Source organism: Aegilops tauschii, chromosome 3 (assembly GCF_002575655.3).
Source record: "Aegilops tauschii subsp. strangulata cultivar AL8/78 chromosome 3, Aet v6.0, whole genome shotgun sequence".
NCBI lineage: Eukaryota > Viridiplantae > Streptophyta > Magnoliopsida > Poales > Poaceae > Aegilops > Aegilops tauschii.
In genome coordinates, this window is record NC_053037.3 from 617,789,467 (window position 1) to 617,797,896 (window position 8,430).

Consider the following 8,430-nt stretch of genomic DNA (forward strand, 5'->3'; position numbering starts at 1 on the left):
TTTTATGAAGATCAACCGATGGATCAGCTGTTTGTTCGTCCCCATGATCAAGAGGTGCAGAGGGTATAGTTTCAGGAAGGAGGAGAACTTCGGAGCGAAGAGGAGTCCCGGCGTTTGGATTTAAAGCAGCAAAGGGAAAAATGGATTCATCAAAGATGACATCACGGGAAATATAAACCCGTCCTGCTTGTATATCGATACATTTGAAACCTTTGTGAAGATTGTTGTAGCCAAGAAAAACACATTGTTTTGAGCGGAATTCTAGCTTTCTAGAGTTGGGATGGAGATTTGGCCAGCAAGCGCAACCAAAAGTGCGGAGAGCATGATAATTGGGTTTTTCATGAAACAATTTTTCCAAGGGAGTTTCAAGGTTGATTACCTTGCTAGGAGTGTGGTTTATGAGATAGGTGGCAGCGAGGAATGCTTCGTCCCAAAATTTCAAGGGCATGGAAGCATGAGCCAAAAGTGAGAGACCTACATCGACAATGTGGCGGTGTTTTCTCTCGGCTGACCCATTCTGTTGATGGGCATGAGGACATGACACATGGTGTGTAATGCCTATCTAGTGGAAAAGGAGTTTAGGCGCTCATACTCGCCTCCCCAGTCCGTTTGCATAGTGATAATTTTTCGGTCAAAAAGACGTTCAACTAGCACTTGAAACTCATGAAAAACTTTGAACACTTCTGATCTATGTTTGAGAATGTAGATCCAAGTGAACTTACTGAAATCATCTATGAAACTCACATAATAGTTTTTCTTATTGATTGAATCTCTGGCAGGCCCCCATATATCAGAAAAAACTAGCTCTAAAGGAGCATTGGAAACACTACTAGAATTCGGATAGGGTAGTTGATGGCTCTTGCCTTGTTGGCAAGCATCACACACACCCTGATTATTCAACTCTTTGCTAGAAAAGGAAATATTATTGTGCTTGAGAACATGCTGAACGATCGTCGAGGATGGATGACCTAAGCGATTGTGCCACCGTGATGATGAGATCTTGGTGGCGCCAAGTGCATGCCTGCCCGAGCTTATGGGACCTGATGATAGGGGATAGAGCCCGTTTCTACACCTGCCGTGGAGGAGGGTTTTCCTCGTTGCCTTGTCCTTGACAAAGAAAAAGTGAGGGTGAGTTTCAAGAAACACATGATTGTCATATGATAACCGATGAGCAGAGATCAAGTTTTTAGTGGCATTTGGTACATGCAAGATGGCTTTGAGATGAAGATTTCGAGTAGGGGTACGAACATAAGCATTACCTATATGGGAAATCTTCATACCTGCGCTATTTGGCATGTTTACTTGATCGTGCCCGTTGTACTTGTCCCGAACAGTGAGCTTGTCGAGCTCGCTGGTAATGTGATCTGTCGCTCCAGAATCCACATACCAGTTAGTATCCACCCCGTAGGAGGATTGGGAGTTGGCATGGTTGGTGTTGACGGCCACCGCGCTCTTCTCTTTGTTGAAGGAGATGTCGAAGCGGCGGTAGCACTCCATGGCGGTGTGGTTTGGCTTGGTGCAGATTTGACAGAAAACTTCTGGGAGATCGTTGCGACCTCCTCCTCCGTTGCCGCGGCCACCGCCACGGCCTTGGCCACGGCCACCACCCCCGTTGCCTCGGCCGCCTCCATAGCGACCACCATTGCCACCGCGGCCACCACCACGGCTGGGTCCGTCGCGCCCGCCGCGAGAGACGGTGTTGGCGGAGGAGTGAGAAGATTGGCCGCCGCCTTCAAACATGGCTAGCCTGCTTTCAAAATTGACGAGCTGCGAGTAGAGCTCGCTCACCTTGATGGACTTAGTTCGGGCGCAGATGGTGGAGACGAAAGACATGTAGTTGAAGTCAAGTCCCGCCAGGATGTAGGACACCATGTCGTCGTCGGTGAGAGGCTTTCCTGCAGATGCCATCTCATCGCCGAGCGCTTTCATGCGCCCGAAGTATTCGGCCACCGTGGAGTTGCGCTTCTTCGTCATGGAGAGAGCAATCCTTGTGTTGACGATGTGCGCCTGAGTCTGGGAGATAAAGATCTCCGTGATGGCGACCCAAGCTTCGGCCGCCGTGTTGCAGTGTGCAACCTGGATCATAACTAGTGCTGAGATTGAATTGAAGATGAAACTCAGCACCTGGGAGTCATGGGCCCTGTCGATGTCGTACGCCGGGTTGGGCACGTCGGTGGGCTTGCCGTCCTTGTCCGTGAGCTTGCAGGCCAGCAGCTCTCTGTCTGGGTCGAGGTAGGAGACGAGCTGCGCGCCCCGGATGGCCGCCATGGCCTGTGCGCGCCACACCAGGAAGTTGGAGCGATGAAGGCGGTCGGCGATTGGGATGAGGGCTGGTGTGGCGACGGCGGAGCTGGAGGAGCCCATGGCTGCGAGATGTGCTTAGAGAAGGTAGGCTCTGAATACCATGAAAGATTGCGTTAAGCGTATGCCTAGCAGGGACGCGTTGCGTGTTATATATAGGCCACAATGCGGCTAGGGTTTACAAGGATCTGGATGGTTAGGTTGTTGGATTGATCTCCAAGTTAACTATACAAGATAGAGATCCTCCAACAACCTACTAACCAAGTTACATTGAGATAAACATGCCACACCGGCCCTACAGCGTATATACGGTTTATACTCTAGCATAATACGCATACAAGTATTCTAACAACGACTACTCTAGACGGCCATGCAATTTTCATTAGCAAGCTCTTTTCAAAGTCTGTTCCGGCTTGTTGGGAGGAGATAAAAGAGGATGACATTGTTTTCGACGACACATGCGAGGGGTTCAACTTGAGATCACAAAGCATTAGCGCATCAAAGCGGCAGGTCTACGATATCTATACGTTGACATGGATCTTTCCTCCCGAGCTAATAATCTGAACCACGTGTTCTTTCTTTCTTTCTGTTGTATTTTAGTTATGTATCTACACCAATATACAATTAAACAACCCAAGTTATTGTTATGAGAAAATGGTACATTTCATGTAATGACGTCCTAGGGTTTGTTTGTTTGTTTGGATATGGTATTTTTTTTCATAAAAAGATAGCGTCTTACAAATTTTCCCTCTGGAGCCTAGTTCAGTCCTTCTCGGCTGCCAGAGTAGAGCCCAGAGCGAGTTTATATAAGTGAAATAAATGTATGGCCATTTAATTTCAGATATACTACTCTGTCTTATAATGTAAGACGTTTTTGCAAGCTAAACTAGCTTGCAAAAACATTTTACATTATTGGACGGAGTGAGTATGTAATACAGATAGGATGCCATTAATTCAAACGCCCTAAAAGCAAGCCCGATCTAGGCACGTACTGAGAACAATAACTGGCTAGTAGTTGTAGCACATGTTTGATTAAATGGCTTTGACTTTCTTTTAAACAAATTGTAGTAAAAAAGGGATCATGTAAGGAGAGCATTGAGCGCTCATTCCAATATGAAACCAACGTAAACCAATCTGATAAATGCTATGATTTCCAAAAGGTAGACTCATTACTTCAGGCTTCGTATGTCTACTCATGTGCCTTTGATTCATCTTGTATTCTTGTGTTTCCATATATGTGATTACTTCTTATGGAAAGATATATTTGCTAGAACCAGGAATTTATGGTAAACAGTACAAAGGAATGGAGTGTTTCATATGGAAAGCACTTGATGTTGCTGGTCGCACATCAAGTACTCCCACCGAATGTTCCCAACAAAACACACTACCCTCTGGATGATGATTTGCGTCAAATGCACACTTATATAACCACCAGCTAGTCTTGGCATAAAGAAAGATGAAATAGTTCTACTCGGCAGCAAATTAAACCAGCAAAGTGATGGGGGATGCGCTGTAGAATGTAGGGGTGCATGCTTATCAAAATGTAACAATGACCTTGGCACTGGGAGACACCCTCGGCAGAGCTAATAGCTTAGCAAAAACCATGCTGCACTCTGTTCCTCCACTCCAGTCTATCTTCAATTCTTCCAGAGCTGATGCCCAGCTCAGTAGCTTAGCCACAAAATTGACTTCGCACACCAGACCCCCGAAACCAATCACACTCGCCACTGCAATATGGTCCATTCACATTTGCATGGTAAGCTCATAAATGCTCGCCTGATCCTGATCCCATGTGCTCGAAGGGTAACTCTGCATATATTATTATCGCTACTCATTAGGTGCGGTAAACACAAGGATCATGGATTGGCTGATCGAGGGAGAGAGAGGAATTACTGGAGGCATACGTACCCACATCTCAAGCTTCATTAAGTTAGGGGCCTTCTCAAACAATGAACAAGCGGTGAGGACTTGCCTGTGGTCCCAAAAGCATATCATAAGCAAAATATTCTCCAGGCAAGTAAACATAGAGGGGAATGTTGTAAGTATGCACCCTTTTGATAGATACTGCAACAAGAAAACAGAAAAATAAAATAAAATAGCAACACAGATTAGTCAGAACTCAGAAGGCAGAAAAAGGGCATAGTAAAGCTGGAGCTAGTAATAGGTCACCTTGAGGAAAAAGCCACAAATTAAAAGCTGAAGTTCCCAATGACTACTTGCCATACGCAATCGGAACAGATTGATAGACTTTAGCTTCCTGATCAAGACAGAAGGGCCCTTTCCAGATTAGGGGCATCCAAATTAATGTTTCAAAGCCCCCATCAACATCTAGATATTTCAGTTTACGGGCTTGAATGTTCAGACAGTTGATGCCCACAAAAGAACTTAATCTCAAATGAATCAGTTCGGGGCAGAAGGAGATCAAATTTTGGATATCCATATCTGTGAAAGATATTTTTTTTCATGCCTAGGTCAGTTAGGCTGTTGAAACCTTGGAATACTTGGGGCAAGCTGATGATGCATCTTTTCAGGCGCATAAACTCCAAGTCGCGATAGAAAAGATGCATGAGGTAATCTTATACCTTGGTCCTGAGCTCAACTTGATTATAACCGATCTTAATGATCTCCTTGACAGCACCAGCACGAGCATCCACCTAGCGAACTCATCATGGTAATTTTTGTTACCTGAAATATCAAACTCATCTATTGTTCTTCTCTGGAGTAATAGCACCATATCGACTAATGTAATGTACTTGGTTCGTGCAAAATTTCCATCGCGCAGACATATCTTTGGCATATCAGTCCATGCATCCCTCCAAGTACTTGATAAGGTGCTAGTCCTAACCGCTTCTTCGACATTCAAACGGGAGAGAATGTCACACTTTATCTCTGGAAGTAGGTTGCTCACTCTGTCTCAACACCCAGTAGATGTAGCTTCCTCCCTGGCCTTTTTACAGGTGCTCATTGCTTCAGAATCCAGATTAAACTATCCTAGCATTACCAGAAGACAGGGTACCGAAATAAGTGTGCAGTCTACCGCATATCACTAAATACAAAATACATACAGAAATTAAATGGTGCATTAAGTTGCTTATTCATAGCAAAACAAAAAATAAGCAACGACCGAGGGATGGCAGTTTCAGGAAACAAGTCTGGTATCTTTGTATGAACAAAACTGTACTCGGCAACTGCGTTTGTGAGCTGAAAGCTTGATTATCATTTGGCATGCGTTACAAGCCTAATTTTGTCATCTTGAAGAGAAACATGTCCCATGCTGTGAGCAACGAATTACTCTACTCGATCTAGCTTTATTGATACGCTCAGATCTCAACTCCAGTACAGTAGAATTCAAATTGGAGGGAGAAGGAAGAAGGGGAACTCGAGCGAGCTAACCACTCACACCAACTATCTTATCCAGTCATCGGCCGAAGCCCCCCGCCCACCCGTTATAGAGCACAAGTCCCGCTGTATAGTGTTTAGCTATCGGGCCCACTCTGGGCCGTGTAGCCAGGCGGGTGCTTGAATACTTCTCTTGGGCCTGGCCTGTTGCTCGCTTGCCGGATCGTCCTGTAGCGTTTCAGGTCTTGCCACTGGTCATCATTAGTATTGCTGACAATCCCCCCCGAAGAAAAACGGCTTGCCCCAAGCCGGTGCTTAAGGGAACCGTTGCTTGAGCATCTCTTGATCTTCCCAGGTGGCCATCGATGCCGGAGAGTGGCTCCACTTTATCAGCACTTGAGCGACCAACTTGTTCCTCCGCGGTACCACGCGGCGATTGATAAAGCGAGACGGAACCTGCAGTTGAGCTGCTGAAGAAGGAAGTGTTGGTAATACCTGCTGGTCAGACTTAACATGGCGCTTGAGGAGAGATACATGGAAGACTGGATGCACTCTATAGTTTTCCGGCAACGCCAATCTCTATGCCACTGCTCCAACCTTTGTTGTGATCTCAAAGGGACCAAAATATTTGAAAGCTAGCTTGTGGTTTGCTCGCAGAGCGATGGAAGACTGTATATAAGGTTGCATCTTCAGGAAAACTGTGTCTCCCACCTCAAAAGATCTCTCTGTCCGGTGCTTGTCAGCTTGAGCCTTCATACGCTGTTGAATAACACAGCCGAGTACGAAGCCTTATTGCATGGCCTTCGGATGGTTGTCTCCATGGGCATACAACGCCTGGAAGTGTGCGGGGACTCAAACCTCGCAATATCTCAAATAAACGGAGACTTCGACGCCAAAGACCCGAAGATGGCGGCCTATCGTAATGCCGTCCTAAAAATGTTGGCTTGGTTCGAGGGGCTCGAGTTTCATCACGTGGCCCGAGGAAGTAATCAATCGGCGGATGTCCTCGCCCGTATCGGCGCCAAGCGCGACCCCGTCCCACCTAACATCTTTCTGGAAAGGCTTTTTAAGCCATCCGTGGTGTGGCAAGGGGAGAGCGGCAACACTAGTTCGGATCCGAACACAGCCCCAGATTTCGAACACACCGATATCATCGGGGGCTCAGCCACCGAAATAACACCGTCGACCCATCTCATCATGGCAGTCATTGCCCCATGGACCGAACCCTTCTTGGCCTACCTTAGTAGGAAGGAACTCCCTGAGGATCAGAATGAGGCCTGCCGCATCGTCCGGCGTTCGAAGGCCTATAAGGTTCATGACGGACAGCTCTACAAGAAAAGCACCACCAGAGTCCTTCAAAGATGTATCTCCGAGGAGGAGGGGCGGCAGCTCCTGGCTGAGATTCATGCCGGTCTCGGCGGGCACCACGCCGCAGCTTGGGCCCTTGTTAGCAAGGCCTTCCGTACAAGATTTTATTGGCCGACGGCCCAAGCAGATGCACCCAGTAGATGTAGCTTCCTCCCTGGCCTTTTTAGAGGTGCTCATTGCTTCAGAATCTAGATTAAACTATCCTAGCATTACCAGAAGACAGGGTACCGAAATAAGTGTGCAGTCTACCGCATATCACTAAATACAAAATACATACAGAAATTAAATGGTGCATTAAGTTGCTTATTCATAGCAAAACAAAAAATAAGCAATGACCGAGGGATGGCAGTTTCGGGAAACAAGTCTGGTATCTTTGTATGAACAAAACTGTACTCGGCAACTGCGTTTGTGAGCTGAAAGCTTGATTATCATTTGGCATGCGTTACAAGCCTAATTTTGTCATCTTGAAGAGAAACATGTCCCATGCTGTGAGCAACGAATTACTCTACTCGATCTAGCTTTATTGATACGCTCAGATCTCAACTCCAGTACAGTAGAATTCAAATTGGAGGGAGAAGGAAGAAGGGGAACTCGAGCGAGCTAACCACTCACACCAACTATCTTATCCAGTCATGGGCCGAAGCCCCCCGCCCACCCGTTATAGAGCACAAGTCCCGCTGTATAGTGTTTAGCTATCGGGCCCACTCTGGGCCATGTAGCCAGGCGGGTGCTTGAATACTTCTGTTGGGCCTGGCCTGTTGCTCGCTTGCCGAATCGTCCTGTAGCGTTTCAGGTCTTGCCGCTGGTCATCATTAGTATTGCTGACAATCCCCCCTGGAAGAAAAACGGCTTGCCCCAAGCCGGTGCTTAAGGGAATCGTTGCTTGAGCATCTCTTGATCTTCCCAGGTGGCCATCGATGCCGGAGAGTGGCTCCACTTTATCAGCACTTGAGCGACCAACTTGTTCCCCCGCGGTACCACGCGGCGATTGATAAAGCGAGACGGAACCTGCAGTTGAGCTGCTGAAGAAGGAAGTGTTGGTAATACCTGCTGGTCAGACTTAACATGGCGCTTGAGGAGAGATACATGGAAGACTGGATGCACTCTATAGTTTTCCGGCAACGCCAATCTCTATGCCACTGCTCCAACCTTTGTTGTGATCTCAAAGGGACCAAAATATTTGAAAGCTAGCTTGTGGTTTGCTCGCAGACCGATGGAAGACTGTATATAAGGTTGCATCTTCAGGAAAACTGTGTCTCCCACCTCAAAAGATCTCTCTGTCCGGTGCTTGTCAGCTTGAGCCTTCATACGCTGTTGAATAACACAGCCGAATACGAAGCCTTATTGCATGGCCTTCGGATGGTTGTCTCCATGGGCATACAACGCCTGGAAGGGTGCGTGGACTCAAACCTCGCAGTATCT

At 47.0% G+C, this 8,430-nt stretch overlaps 1 pseudogene; it reads right to left on the minus strand.

The window, feature by feature from the left end:
* Positions 1 to 2,735: 2,735 nt before the first annotated feature.
* Positions 2,736 to 5,266, minus strand: LOC109747706 (F-box/FBD/LRR-repeat protein At1g13570-like; annotated as a pseudogene).
* Positions 5,267 to 8,430: the final 3,164 nt, after the last annotated feature.